The 15,995-nt window shown below is 44.9% G+C and overlaps 2 pseudogenes; one reads left to right on the forward strand and one right to left on the reverse strand.

Moving 5' to 3' along the window:
- The first annotated feature begins 5,082 nt into the window (after nt 1-5,082).
- Nucleotides 5,083-7,954, forward strand: LOC119284040 (annotated as a pseudogene).
- Nucleotides 7,955-12,031: 4,077 nt separating this feature from the next.
- LOC119284041 lies at nt 12,032-15,769 on the reverse strand (annotated as a pseudogene).
- Between the last annotated feature and the right edge of the window lie 226 nt (nt 15,770-15,995).

Here is a 15,995-nt window from a genome sequence, read left to right on the forward strand (position 1 = left end):
TTTTATGCTATTTACTCCTTTAATTCTCAACTGTCCCCAAATCCACAAGTACTTAGACAATGAAACTGCAACTAATCCCCGGGTGGTTTTGGTAATTCATAATAAATACATCATTGAACTAATGCCTATTTAAAAAATATGTTAGGGAAGTTCGATTTAGTTATGGCAATGGGATGCGATGTGGACCCCTCAAATGCAAATGACCAAGCATTGGCAAAAGTTTCAAGACTAAGTGATCCAAAATAACATTGAGTTCATACGAAAGTAAATACTATTAAAAGGGGATGAGGTTTTGATCATGGACTATTTGCTCAAGTGCTTAGAGATATCGCTACGAAACCATCAGCTACACTCTCACATTCCTATCTATCCAAAACCCTGAAGTCAAACTTGGTCCCACCAATACACATCTACCCGACCTCACCGAGATACACTAAGGTTTACTTCGCCGTTTTACTCTATTTTTAGGGGATCGGTTAGAGTTTCCCTAATCAAATTGGTATGATCAATGTAGGAAATCATTTTCTCATGAATACGCAAAGCTTGCATATTTTTTTATTGATAGAAGAAGAGAGAATGAGCACAAGTGAGGTACAACACATGCACGAACGCAAGGCATGAACACAGTGCCCAAAATAGAAAAAAAGAGAGACAAGGTGCTTAGCCCAAACAAGCAAACGACACAGCTTAGCACAGGGGACGCCAGGAGCACCAGGGGAAACCCTAGATCGGACGACGATGGCGCCATAGCGTTTTCCTTCCAATGTAGGAAACCATGCAATTATTAATTATTACTAACAACTTATTAGCACTGATTTCTGTCCGTTGCAGTTTACACCGTCTGATGCGTCAGATAATAAGAGTACTTTCAGAATTGCAACCCCGGCCCTAGATCGTCTTGACTATTCCTAGGTCACAGCTCCCTGCTCTCGTACCCTACGTCTGTGCTGCACATGTGCCCTGCTCCAGTACGCGGCTACTACTATACCGTCTCCTCCGGGAGGTCGCTGCCAATAAATCTTGGCTTTGCACTATTGCTCAATGGTGAAACGCCAAAGACTAGGTAGGTCAATATATATATTCAGTTCATATAGCCAAGACTCGGCAGGCAGGTCGCGCTGCTGCACTGTGTTCATTTCATATACCACAAACAACTGATGTAGCTCCTGTAAATGATCTTCCAAAGTGTTGCAACAACTACTATGAGGTAAACTGCTATTTAAACCAACTGATTGTTATTTCATTACTAACTGGTAAAGTTTTTCAGCCCAAGGAAAAATTTCAAAAGGACAGCAGACAGAGTGACAACCCTCTTTCACCAAAGAAGAAGGCGAAAGGCGATACACTCTCGACTGGTGGTCCTGTAACTGGAAGCAACCAACTTAGCAGCTGATGTGACCAAGAAAGAGTACTCTCCAAGCGAAGGAGAGCAAAAAAAAAATCATACTTCTGTATGAATTTACATTCTTTGGATTCTATATGCGTGCATGGCACATGCCTTTTACTAGTTTATAAAATGTGTGAGATGCATGCCAACATCTTGCATGATTAAAAAAAGGGCAGCGATAGGCGCCTACGCACCGGCCCAAATTTGGGCCGGTCAACTGCGGGCCATCCGATGCCACTTGTTCTGCACCATCAGATTAAAATAACGTTTCACTTGTCCTTCTTCCCTCGCTTAGTCCTTTTCGCATCTCGGGCATCTCGCGCATCTCCACCCCAAGCGAAGCACCATTCGGGTGTGTCTTGCCGGTCGTCGTCCTCGACGCCGATCATCGCACGGTCGCCATGTTGCACGCCCCTGACGACAAATCTCAGCAAGTCGCTGGTCGATGACCCCGTAAAAAGGATGTAGCAAAAATCACAAATGGTGGTAGCAAAAATTAATACGATGGTAGCAAAAAACAAGCTGCTTCCAGCAAAATCAAAAGACAGTGGTGGCAAAAATCACAGCCAGTTGCAGCAAAACTTCCAAAAAGAATAGGTTTGATGTACCAAAAGGAATTAACCGGTTCCAGCAAAAATTTACGTTGGTTCCAGCAAAAATAAATCCCATGATTGCAGCAAAAACAAGTCGCGCCCATCGGTCACAACAAAATCTCTCACATGTCCTCGCAACAAAAAATCTAGCAGGTTCCAGCAAAAAAACTTGCCGGTTCCAGCAAAAAACGAGCTCGACACCGTCCTGATCCAGCACCGATGAAAAGTGGTTGCAACTTTCTGGCGGCTGGTTCCAGCAAATAAAAAATGTGGTTGCAGCACCAAAAGCCTCCGTCTTCGCCACCGGCAGCTGCTGGTTGCAGCACCGGTGCCCCTCCTCGCCGCTGGAGGCAGCTTCCTCCGTGCGAGGTGTCGACCTTGCAACACATCCACCAGCTGGTTCCAGCAAAACTAGGCATCGGTTCCAGCAAAAAAATAAAAAAAATCATTAAAATCGAAAGGGGATGGTAGCAAAAAAAGAAATGGGTTGTAGCAAAAATAACGGGTGGATCCAGCAAAACGGACTTGTTCGAGCACAAGTTCATCACCGGCGTGGTCGATTGCAACTTGGCCGCGGCGGCTAGACGATGAGCATGGCCCTGACTGCGGGAGATGGGGAAGGAGATGCGGTAGGATGTGGATGGGGACGAGGACGGGCGCTGCTCCCTGATTGCAGCGGGATGTGGATGGATCCAGCTGCCGGCGGCCTGTCGACTAGTGGATCCAGCTGCAGCGGCCATGGCGACGAGCGCCGCTCCTTGGTAGCGGGTGGGGAGGGAGATGCGCGAAGGATGGGGATGGGGATGAGCCGCCGAGCACATGTGTGAAGAGATAAGGAAGGCTGGACGGTGCGTGGGGCCTACTAGCCATGTGCTGTTGTTTTGAAGACCACATGATCGACAGTAGATCGCACGGACGTGGTGAGACCGGCGCAACGGTTCGGCCGGCGCCCCGGCCACAAACATTACCCTTAAAAAAAAGCAACACTAATTCAAGCAAAAGTTCTCTTCGGTTGTAGCTTTGGTGGAGGAGCAGTATGAGGTGCGTTGGGAAGGAGATGCTTGCAGCCTTGGGGGAGGGGGTGCTCACAGGATCAGCGAGAGGTCGTGCCGTCGGCACTGACGAGCTCACTGTGCGTAACAAGAGAGGAGAGAAGCAACAAGGCAAGAGGAAGAAGAAAGCAGAGAAAAAAAGAAAAAAAAAAGTTACACGAAAAAGATAAGAAAAGGTACATCTCTCTTGAAGGCACATCGAACTCACGTTGCCCGGTTCGCTTCCGCGTAGAAAAGCGAACGAGCGAGGAGCGATCTGTCGACGCTCGGCCGGTCATCCGGAGGGAAATGTTTCTCTTTATAAAATGTGTGAGATGCATGCCAACATCTCGCATGATTAAAATTTGTTTATTCGGCTGAGTGTCGTACACAGTCAGCCCTCTCGTACCATGTGCGATTGTACAACACATCAAACACAATCGTCCATGCAATCCATCCGCATGATATCATATCATACAAGTTTGTGCTCTAGTGGGCGACGCACAAAACCATCACACATAGTAGTTTATAAAGTAGGCAATTTCTTCATCACAAGGAGAGGATGCAATAAGAGGGGCTTAATAATACTCTCTCCGTCTCGAATTACTGGCTTGTATCTAGACACGTTTTTAGTGTTAGATACATCCGATGTAGATAAATTTAAGACAAGTAATTTGGGATGGAGGTAATATGATTCTGCACCGATGAGGGACACACACGGCTACAACCAATCGGTGCCGGAGAAGTGGATTCGCGTAGCGATGCTTGTAGCAACAACGACAACAGCGAGAACAACACGGTGATCTATGGTAGTGTGTGGTAATTGGTCGATGTCAAGGTCGGCGTCCCAGCGAGGAAGAGAGAGTCTGAAGTCAATGTCAAGGTCGGCGTCCACAGTGAGGAAGAAAGAGTCTGAAGTCGATGTCAAAGTCGGCGTCCCCAGTGAGGAAGAGAGAGTCTGTCGATGTGAAGGTCGGCATCCCCAGTGAGGAAGAGAGAGTCGTAATCAGAAGTGGTGAGGCCATGCGAAGGGAAATACTACCAATGACGCCAAACTAGTAACTACGAGCCGACGGTACTGGATGCAATGTGTTGTCGTTGCCCTATAGGTAGCCAAACAATGGCCCAGTCTAAGTCTTCTTCCCAAGGGAGGAAATATCAGGTGCTCCCATTCTTGGCGTATTCACAAGCTCCAGCTAAAAAAAAAAATCAATTTTAAGTGTTTCAAAAAAAATTATAAAAAAATATGAATGTTCACAAGAAATGTAACTACAAATTCTAAAAATTTCAGGTCCAAACTTTAAATAAACATTGAGAAACAAAAATATAAAATATAGCATGAATAGTGTCATAAAAAGATAAAAACAACATTTGACACTATTCATATCTGAATTTGTCTTTTTTGTATCTCAATGTACAATTTGAGTTTGGATGTGAAAGTCTTAGGGGTTGTAGTCACATTTCTTGTGAGCATCCATATTTTTTTCAGAATTTTTAAAACAATTAAAATTGGTTTTTCCAACTGGAGCATGCGAGCATGCCCAAGACCAGCCACAAAACATTCCATGATTGTTTGCATGTCACCGTGTGCCTTGCGGCCGGAATTTAAATTTAAACATTGCGAAAAAATCTGAAAAAAATCATGCATGTTCACAACACATATTAAGATAACCCCTAAAAAATTCAGATCAAAATTCGAAACATACATTGAGAAATAAAAAAGAGAAACTCAGATATGAATATTCTACAGAGAACCATTCGCGAACTATTCATGACAGATTTCTCTTTTTTGTTTTTTGATATATGTTTCGAATTTTGATCTGAATTTTTTAGGGGTTATCTTAATATGTATGGTGAACATGCATGATTTTCTTCAGATTTTTTCGTAATGTTTAAATTTGGATTCCGGCCGCAAGGCATGCATGTCACCTGTACGCCCAGGTAAATGGAATTTCCGTCGCCGTATCATGTCACGGCCTTGCATTGCGATAAAACCATGGGCGATGGCTCTGCACTCCCAAGTCAAGTCATACCACACCGTTCTCGCTCAGCTCAGGCGTCACGCGCAAACATGAGGGTCTTCGGGCTCCTCGCTTTCGCCGGCTGCGCCGCGCTGCTCGCCGGGGCCAGCAGGCAGCAGCAGGCCGGCGTTCCGTTGATCATCACCCGGGAGAAGTTCGATGCCATGCTGAGCAACCGCAGCAAAGGAAGCTGCGAGGGCGGCGCGTTCTACACCTACGACGCGTTCGTCAAGGCCGCGAGCAACTTCCCTGCCTTCGGCAACACCGGCGACAACAAGACCCGCAGACGGGAGCTCGCCGCCTTCTTCGGGCAGACCTCCCACGAAACCGTTGGTATGATGCGAGATGACGCTTATGCTTTCACTACTCCCTCCGATCTATTTCAATTGTCTTTGAGTTAGTACAACGTTGTATTAAAATTGGACTAACTCAGCAACAATTAATATGGATCGAGGGATGTAACCTTTTTTTTTCTGTCGCGAGAGAATCCACGGTATGACATGCTATCAGGCTATGACCTCAGGTTACTGCTTTGTGAAAGAGCAAAATCCAGTGATCACGCGCTACTACGGACGAGGCCCAGTACAGCTGACCTAGTAAGAAACATGAAACAGGCTTTTGCCCCGCTTTATTATATACATATATTTTAATAGTATGACACGAACTGTACATCATATCGTTTATCTATTCCTTTTTGGACATGAATCTAGTGTGAGTTTCATATTAGTAAGTAGGTGTGGCTAGATTGAGACATAAACAAGTCTCAGTCAAGTAACACAAATATAAAAAGAAGATAGACAAAATAAAAAAGAAAATTTGCATGTATTTTCATGTAAGATATCACGAACATAATTGACTCTCAGTCGATTGAGATTTAGCAATCCTAGCAATTACACCGTTCATTGTCACAGCGACTTCAACTACCGACAAGCTAGGGAGGCGTTGGGGCTGGATCTCATAGACAACCCGGACCTGGTGTCCACGAACCCCGTAGCGTTCAAGACGGCAATCTGGTGGTGGATGACGCCTCAGGCGCCCAAACCATCATGTCACGCCGTGATGACCGATGGCTGGACGCCTTCTGCCCAAGATGTCAACGCGGGGATGCTCCCCGGCTACGGCATGACCATCAACATCTTCAACGGCTCGGCGGAATGCGGCAAGGGCTACGTGACCCCGCCGGCCAAGGACCGGGCCCGTTACTACATGATGTACTGTGACATGCTCAAAGTTGAGTATGGTGAAAACTACGGGTGCGGGCACTAGAACTTAACAAAGCCGTTGTTGCCTCATGGAGGTTAGTGTTCACTTCCGTGTTAGTCTAGTCACATGTTGCGCATGTTTGAATTGAACCAGCGAGACGCATGCTAATCCAGTGTCATTCTGCTTGGAACTCTTTCATAGAATCTTCGCCTCCTCGGAACAGAACCAGGCTTCTGATCGGCATCTCTATAGGTTCTATGTTGTTTTTGCTCGTTTTCGTCACTTTGATCTGTCTCCTCCTACGGCGAAACCGGGCGAAAAACCATCACCGAGCAACGGAGCAAGGGCTACCAGAGGCCAGCTTCTTTGATGACAATCAGAGCATGGAAGAAGACTTCAAGAAAGGAACCGTACCCAAGCGGTTTTGCTACAGCGACTTGGCCATGGCCACTGACAACTTTTCCGACGATAAGAAGCTCGGACAAGGGGGCTTCGGCTCGGTGTACAAAGGATTCCTCAAGGAACTGGACATTCACGTGGCCATCAAAAGAGTCTCCAAGGGCTCCAAGCAGGGGAGGAAGGAGTATGCCTCTGAGGTGAGGGTCATAAGCCGGCTTCGCCACAAGAACCTCGTGCAGCTTATCGGCTGGTGCCATGGAGGCCGTGAGTTGCTCCTCGTCTACGATTTGATGCCCAACAGCAGCCTCGACAGGCATCTCTACGCTGCCAATAATGCCATTCTTCCATGGTCGGTTAGGTACGCCCACCAGAGAAGAAGCACCTCACTTTGCATATTACTACTCACTCTGTTTTTATTTACTCTGCATATTAGAGTTGACTAAAATCAAACTTTATAAAGTTTGACCAAATTTATAGTAAACAATATAAATATTTACCGTAACAAATCTATATGACGTGAAAGTACATTGAATAATGAATCTAATGGTATTAATTTGTTATTGTATATGTTAATATTTTTGTCTATAAATTTTGTCAAAGTGTATAAAACTTGACTTTGACCAAAGCTAATACATGGGGTAAATAAAAAAAGAAGGGAGTATCAAATGTTGTATATGTTTCTATCTTCAGGCATGAGATTGTGCTCGGGTTAGGATCCGCGCTTCTCTACCTACATCAGGAGTGGGAGCAGTGCGTCCTGCATAGGGACATCAAGCCAAGCAATGTCATGCTGGATGCATCCTTCAACACCAAGCTCGGCGACTTCGGTCTCGCCAGGCTGGTCGAACACGGCCGAGGTTCGCTCACCACGGCGCACGCCGGCACAATGGGATACATGGATCCAGAATGCATGATCACTGGCAGGGCCAACACCGAGTCAGATGTTTACAACTTCGGTGTTGTCCTCCTGGAGATCGCCTGCGGCAGACGGCCCGTGGTGGTGGTTCAGCAAGAAGAAGAAGATGATGATGATGAAGATGCGGTCCACCTGGCTCAGTGGGTCTGGAGCTCGTATGGAAGAGGGAAGATTCTGGACGCCGCCGACACACGGCTGGGAGGAGAATTCGACGCCCGAGAGATGGAGTGCGTGTTGATCGTCGGGCTTTGGTGTGCGCAGCTCGATCTGAAGCTGAGACCGTCTATCAGGCAGGCTCTCTCAACGTGCTGCGGTTTGAGGCGCCCCTGCCTCCCCTCCCCTCAAGGATGCCGGCTGCAAGTTACATGCCACCGGTCGTTCGTACCACAGAGAGTTGCCACTGATCGCACCTGAAAATAAAAAGGCACAGCCATTTCCGTGTGGAAGTTGAAGTATTTACTATGGAACAAATGCATTTACTTTCTGAAATACTGTAGGACTTGTTTGTTTTGAACATTCACTCCTTTTCTTTAATTACATTATTAGTTGTACCATCAAATCTTTACAAACGTTTCATGTTTTAGAATTGAAACACATCATCGGATTTACACAAGTCACAGAGCAAACGCACTTTAGCTATATGTCAACCAGCTGAAAAATGTATTTCGATCAGTCGGTTTTTGAACCATTTATCTCTGTCTCAAGATTCGCGCTCCTTGTTTTTTTTTCTGTTGTGTGTGTTGTCATGCTTTGGGCTGAAATTTTTGGCTGACCACTATGGTGGGTCAGTCGTTTCCTTATTGGGCTGAAGCACATTTCGTGTTTCCTTCTATCGCCTCCCCATTCTTCTGTTTGTATGTCTTTTTTTGCTTTTCTATTTTTACTCTGTTTTTATGTGTATTTTTGGGACTTTGGGTGAGTGTAAAATGTATACACGCAAGTAGTATATAACATGTGTATAAATTGTATTATTGTGAAAATTGTAGTATTATATATTTCTTTCTTATACTCCCTCCGTTTCCAAATATTTGTCTTTCTAAAAATTTCAACAAGTGACTACATACGAAGCAAAATGAATGAATCTACACTCTAAAATATATCTACATACATCTATATGTTGTATCCATTTGAAATGCCTAGAAAGACAAATATTTTGGAACGGAGGGGGTACATATTAAAAAAGTACTCCCTCCGTCCGGAAATACTTGTCGTAGAAATGACTAAAGATGGATGTATCTAACACTAAAATACGTCTAGATACGTCCATTCCCCCGACAAGTATTTCCGGACGGAGGGAGTACAAAGTAGTGTCCAAGTTTTTATTTATTATGTTTCTCCTTAAAGGTTAGTACCAATACCCGCTAACTCATTCTACCACCACAACGGCTAAAAGAGAGCAGTAGGGGCGGGATCAGCACCTCCAGATCTAGGGCACCCACGGTTTTTTTTTTTTGGTTTTTTTTTGCGAAACAAAACTTGTATTATTTAAAGGTAGTGTTCATACAATCTGCAAGAGCTACTTCTACTGCTTCCGGGGGACCTGATCCAACCCAAGTCATTGTCCTTCTCTCTACTCTAGCAAAACTAGCCAAGTTGTCGCTAACCTTATTTAAGTATGTTGAAGACCTTTAAGATGTCTAATTTCCATCACAAGCGGGGAATATACATATCTATCAATTTCACGATCTTGAATCATAGAGACTGCCACCATCGAATCCATCTCAATCACAATAGGGAGGTCACTTCTCTGAATAGCAAGCGAGAGTCCTTCTTGAAGCAGCTAGTGATGAATCCCCTCTTCTCCTTTGGCCCTGACCGAGTACCCATAGGTTTATGTATAAAAAACCTGATTTTTTTTTGTGTACATAAAAGATGAACATGTTTTCTAAGCGCGTGCGGAATTTCATGGCGATTGGCCATCGGAGGAGCTGGACAAAAAATAAAAGAGGTAAATACATTAGAAGTCTTAGAACTTGTGTGTGACGGTCAGTTTGGTGCACAAACTTACAAAATACGTGTTTCTGGTCCGCTAACTTGCATGAACGTGCAAATATGGTCACATTTTACATACGCAAACGTATCTATAACCTGCATGGCACGCCAACATCGCTAGGGCCCGGTGTCCGCTAACTTGCATGAACATGCAAATACGGTCACATTTTACATACGCGAACGTATCTATAACCTGCATGGCACGCCAACATCGCTAGGGCCCGGTGTCAGCCACTGTAACAGTTCTCATATGGTAAATTTGCAAAAAAACCTTTGAATTTTTTGTACTCGTGTACTGGGCCCTTCACATAAAGTAAAAAAGATAGAGAAAAGGTGGTGGTTTCGTACACATGACCTGCCGCTAATAGTCTTGCGTGGACAGCGTGATTGAATAGTACGACTACCATTTATATTCTATAAACACGGACTGGAAAAATTAAAGAATTGGAATTCGAACCTGTGACCTCGTGGAGTCCTGGACGCTACTCAAAAAAAGAATGTTCCAAAGAGCTAAACATTTTATATCTTGTCATCTCTTTTGTTCGATGTAAGAAATACTACTTATATTCTAGTGTTTGTGACCGAAAAAGTTCATGCGTTATAAAAAAGGTAAGCGACATTTTAAATAATATTTAAACTTTTTTAAGTTGCATAATATTTAAATATTGTAATACGTACTACTCTCTCTGTCAACGTCTTATATAAAGGGACGGAGGGGGTACTATATAGCCATATATGCATAGCTAGCTACATGCATGGTACATCCCCGCAAAAAACAAATGCATGGTACCGTACTAAACATTATTCTTTATATATGTTTAGCATTTTCAAATATGTAATTAATATATTTTTAAATAATTGTTTTGATATATACTTTTACATACATATTTTACATTTTTTATGCAACAGAAATATTTTTATACAATTTTCAAATACATTATTAACATTTATTCAATTATATGTTTTGATGTCGATTTTTTTCATACACATTATCTCTTTCAGGTATACATCTAAAGACATTTATATATTTGTTTATTATTTCTAAGCATATAATTAACATTTTTTCAAATACAATTTTTTAACCTATTTCAAATACATCTTAAATAGTTTTGGATGATACAAAATATTTTCAACTACGTGTACATTTTTTTACATTGTATTAAAAAATTTAAATGTCATGAACATTTTCTGAAGTGCATGAACATTTTAAATGCAATGTATGTTTTTAATTAAATAAATATCTATTTTACAATGTTGAAATATTATCTAAGATTTAACGTACCTTTTTTGTAACACATGGACATTTTTGGAAGGTCACAACACTAGAATCTAAGTTTTTTTGTATTTCTTACATTGAACAAAAGACATAACAACATAAACAGTGTTTATATAATTATAGCATCCTGCACCATTGTAGCCTGGTGGTTAGCTTAGTTATGGGCGACCACAATTTCACAGGTTTGAATTGTGGGGATCCCATTTTTCGGGTTTGATTTCTTCTTTAATTTTTGGTCCCTGTTGACAAAATATATACTATAGTCGTGCGATACAAACGTGTATGGTTCGAAACCCACCTCAGCCCTTATTTTATTTATTTTATTTGAGTGGCCCATGTATGAATAAAAAAGGCGTGGGCTTTTCTGCAAATCTACCATGCAAGAACTATTACAGTGGCTGACAGCGGGCTCTTGCCATGCTGGCCTACCAAGTAGGCAGTAGATACGTTCGCATACGTAAAATGTGACCGTATTTGCACCTTCATGCAAGTTTATGGATTAGAAACACGTATTTTATAAGTTTGTGCATTAAACTGACCGCCGCACGCAAGTTCTAAGACTCCTAGTGTATTTGCCTCAAAATAAAAATAGGTTATAAGTAAGGTTAAAAAAATCGATTTGGAGCCATGATTTTCTTTTTTCTGTCCCGAGATCCTACGATGTCAAATCTCCACGAAGTTTTGCACTCCATTAGATTTTTCTCATCTCTTATGCACTCCATTAGATTTTCTTTTTTGGACAATGATTTGGCTTTGCATGGTTGTGAACGATGACACGCCGAAGACTCGGCGGGTCAATGTATTCATATAGGAAAGACTCGGCAGCCATGTCGCGCTGCTGCACCTGCACTGCAGCTAGCGCTAGCTGATCCGTCGTGAGTCGTGACACTGACACATGCAAGCGATGGTAAATATTAATGTTGGAGCTGCCTCTCTGTGTTTGCGATGCTATGCTCTTGCCATTCCTTGAATGCCTGGTGCATCATTCTACTATCATCGTGTACAATACATACATACATGTCCATTATATAATCAGTTTTTATGCCTCAGTCGATCCTATATCCCCTAGATCTTGCATGGAGATTTGTACAATTTTTTTCTTCAGATTTTTCTTTTTCTTTCTTATATATTACATGACTGAGACCTAGCCACACCCTTACCACACCCTTATATATAATCTACCAATCCATGCATCACGGCCGAACTAGCTAGGCTAAACCGACGCCGCACTCGCGGATTTCTTCGGGCTGCCGTCGACGAGCTCGACGCCATCGGCGTTGGCGTGTGAACCGTCGTCGTCGTCAGACTCCTTGGACCTGTACCAGCGCGCGCAGACAATGAGATATACGAGGTTGACGGCCGCGATGGCGGCGGTGACGAGATAGAACAGGTCGACTCTCCCCTGGCCCGCCCCCTCGTCGCCCGGTGCACCACTGTCACCATGACTCCGCTCGCATAGCTCGCCAAGGCGAACCCCAGGCAATAGATCGCCCCTGCTACGCTCCGCATGTTCTCCGGGAACTGCCGGTAGAAGAACTCGAGCTGCCCGATGCCGCCGAACGCCTCGGACAAGCCCACCAGCAGCAGCTACAGCACCAGCCAGAAGCACGACATCATGGCGGTCCGCCGCCGCCGCCGGTGCTCCACGGCCGCCGACACCAGCATCGTCGCGACGAAGAGCGCCAGGGCGACGCCGATGCGCTGGAGCAGGGTGATGCCGCCCTCGCGCTTGGTGAAGCGGCGGAGCACCGGCACCACCAGCCGGTCGTACACGGGTATCCACAGCGTGAGGGAGAGCATCGAGAAGATGATGAAGGAGCCCTGCGGGATCTGGAAGCTGCTGGCGCTACTGATCCGGCGGTCGGTCTGTGTTGCCTGGAGCCTGACGTAGGTGCCAAGCTGGGTGAGCACCACGAAGTAGACAATGCCCGATGACCACACCGGGATGATGCGGGCTAGGCACTTCACCTCCTCCACTTGCTGCACCGTGCACAACCGCCATGGGTTCGCGGATGTCTTCTTATCAGAGTGGAGCGCGTCCTCAGGGGTCCTCATGTCCGCCTTGTCGAGGCACGTGAACTGGTCAGTGTATGTCAGCTTGGAGACAAGCTTGCTCTGGTGTGGAGGGTCGAATAGCTCGGCGGTGCTACGAGCTCGCTGGAGGTGGCGCTTGCGGGTGGCGGCTACGAGTACCTGCGCAAAACTAGTCAAGGGGCTGCCCTCGGTCCGGACACGAACATAGAGACGGGTGCCCATGAAGAAGACGACACATGAGATGCCCATGAGCACAGCGGGAACGGCGAGCCCCAGCGCCCAGTTGACGTTGCTCTGGAGGTAGATGATGACGGTGGCAGAGAGCATGATGGCTATGGTGAAAGTAAAGTAGTACCAGTTGAAGAAGCTGGCGATGCCGCGACGTCCGTCGGCAGTTCGCGGGTCAAACTGGTCTGCCCCAAAGGCCAGGCTGCAGGGCCGAACGCCGCTGGCACCGACGACCAAGAAGAAGAAGGACGCTAGGAGAGCGGCGAAATGGGAGGCAGATGGGCCCTAGCATTGTTGTCCTTTGGATGCGTTGCAGGTGGGGTGGTGGAGGGAGGGGAGGGCGGCGGTGAGGGTGAGCAGGAGCATGCCGAGGAAGGAGGTGACGATCGAGATGGCAATGGTGGTGTAGCGGCCTAGGTAGGTGTCGCTGACGAAGGCGCCGAGGACGGTGGCGAGGTTGCTCGTGCCAGAGAAGATGTTGAGGAGGGTTGCGGCATTGACGCTCTGCATGTGATACACCGTTGTCAGGTACACCAGCATGTTGGACAACGTCCCGATCGTGCCAAGCTTCTCAAATGTCTCGTTCCCTGCAACAAAGAGTCCATTTCATTTTTTTATTACAAAATTACATGATCACAATCACCGTTTGTGTAGCTAGGTAATCCATGAATCTCATCACAAGCTAGTTACTTTCAAAATTAAATAAAACTTAATTGATTACTTTTTTTATTAGAAGTTAGTTGCCATTTGCCAAAGTTTGTCCAAGTTGCATCAAACATTTGTCACTATATTTTGTGGACTCTGAGCATGAAGGGTTTGCTTTGCTCTAAGACTTGCTTCTACTCTAATTAGCTTATGAAAACTTCCCAAATGTGTCCGGCATAAGAATTATTAATGATATAAAGCATTTAAACAATTACCAATAAATCTCCAGCAGACAAATATAAACAATTCCTGCTTGAGTCTACAATATTACTACAGAAAACAGAAGCTCATAACCAAACATCACCGTGTGAGCCTAACATGTTAATGCATTTTTTTCGTCATCTCTCCCCAACCCACCTTCGTTTCTGGTTTTGTCGATTTTTTCGTTGGTTTTTTTTGTCTTTCCTACCCAAAAAATAAGTAAGGTTTCGTTGGTTCTTTCGTCCTCCCTCCCCACCCCACCTTCATTTTCGGCTTTGTCGATTTTTCCACTGGTCTTTTTTTCTCTCCTACCTAGAAATAAGTAAGGTTCCATTTGTTTCTTTCGTCCATCCTCCCACCCCACCCTCGTTTACGGTTTTTGTCGATTTTTCCTCTTCTTTTCTTGAAACCAGCTCTCAGCAGCCCCATGTCTCATTGGCTTAGCAAATAAAATCATGCTTTCTTTGCTAAGCCAATAAGTACCAACAATTATTAGTTAAATTTTATTTTTGGTACGTAATCAAGTTGACAATAAAATGACAAGTAATTTATTTTAATTGCATACAAAAAGAATTTGTGCATCCGTTGCAATGCACGGTCAATTATGAATTATCCAGCAACGTTAAGAAACTAAACCTTTTCTTCAATTCTGCGAAAAGAAAATGTTGCTCGAGAGAAAACAGAGAAGGCTCTCTGCTTGAGAAAAAGAGGGTTTTCTCAACAACAAAAAGGCAAAGAAGCAATCCTAGGACTCCCATGAGTTTGTGCTTGGTGGTTGAAATTAGGGAATACAAGCCCCACTGGTCACCCAATCAGTGATTGAGTTGGATCCATAACCTCAATTGATATTGATACGCACTCGATCCATCACTGTCTGTTTTTCGGTCGGCTCATCAGATCGATCGGCAGGTAGGCAGGCATAGAGCTTGCTAAGATCGATCAAGTACAACTAACAACAACTCCAAAATAAGAGCAATCCGGCAGAGATCAAGCCATGCAGATTGCTAAGCTACTGAGTTGAGCAGAGGGAGAGAAGGTGTGCCATATGCCATATTCATGCAGAGGAAACAAACAAAGGTGGCAATCACCTATGACGTACGGCATGGCCTTCCATCCGCGGTGGTTGTGGACGGGCTCCGCGTCGGCACCGTCGCCGGCGTCCTGCTCCTTCACCGTCCCCTCCTCCTCCTGCGGCTGCTGCCGAGGCTCGGCGGCCATCTCTTACTTGGCACTATGCAAGCACGAGACACATAGAAACTGAAAGATGTGGGTAGGTGGCTATAGTGTGCTTGCCGGCTGAAGATGCAGTGCGGGAAGTAGAGGAGGAGAGGCCGGCCGGCTTAAATAAGCCAACCACCGGCCAGACCGCCAGAGTGTAGGATCTTAACTGCTTGAAAGATACTGAGATACTCACACACCAAGCGACCATAGCAATGTTTTGGATTTCCAATTTGACTCCTGGGAACATATGTTCCAGCATGCCAGAAATGCTTTCATGAACGTAGAAAAAAAAATACAAAAACATTACATATACAGTTCTTGTCCTTTGATTGTTTGTTTGCAATTTTTACATTTTAATGACACTCAACTTTGTATTTTCACTGAGGAAGCACCAAGTGTTATATTTTGCATAAACAATTTCACAAATATAACACACACGGAGCCAAAACGTCATCCTCTCCCTCTCACACACTCTCACACACGGTGTAACCTACGGTACATAAATGTAGAAAGGAACAGCCTGAGTGAAGTCCTCCATCTGATTTTGTGGAGCCATAGCCATAGCTGGAGCCTGGAGGCAAATAATTGGGGCTCATAATTTGCTTCATAAAAATGTGCGGTTGACGGTTTCTACATGCATGTTTTTTCGTGCGTGCGTGTGTGTGTGCGCGTGTGCGTGTGTGTGTGCGTGCGTGTGTGCGTGTGAGAAGCACCCCACGTCAATTATCATTAGTTCAAACCAAACAAACCATGCGTAGAGGGGCTTGGGCCGAGCGGGGCAGCTGCAG

The sequence above is a fragment of the Triticum dicoccoides genome, chromosome 4A (genome assembly GCF_002162155.2).
Source record: "Triticum dicoccoides isolate Atlit2015 ecotype Zavitan chromosome 4A, WEW_v2.0, whole genome shotgun sequence".
Lineage (NCBI taxonomy): Eukaryota > Viridiplantae > Streptophyta > Magnoliopsida > Poales > Poaceae > Triticum > Triticum dicoccoides.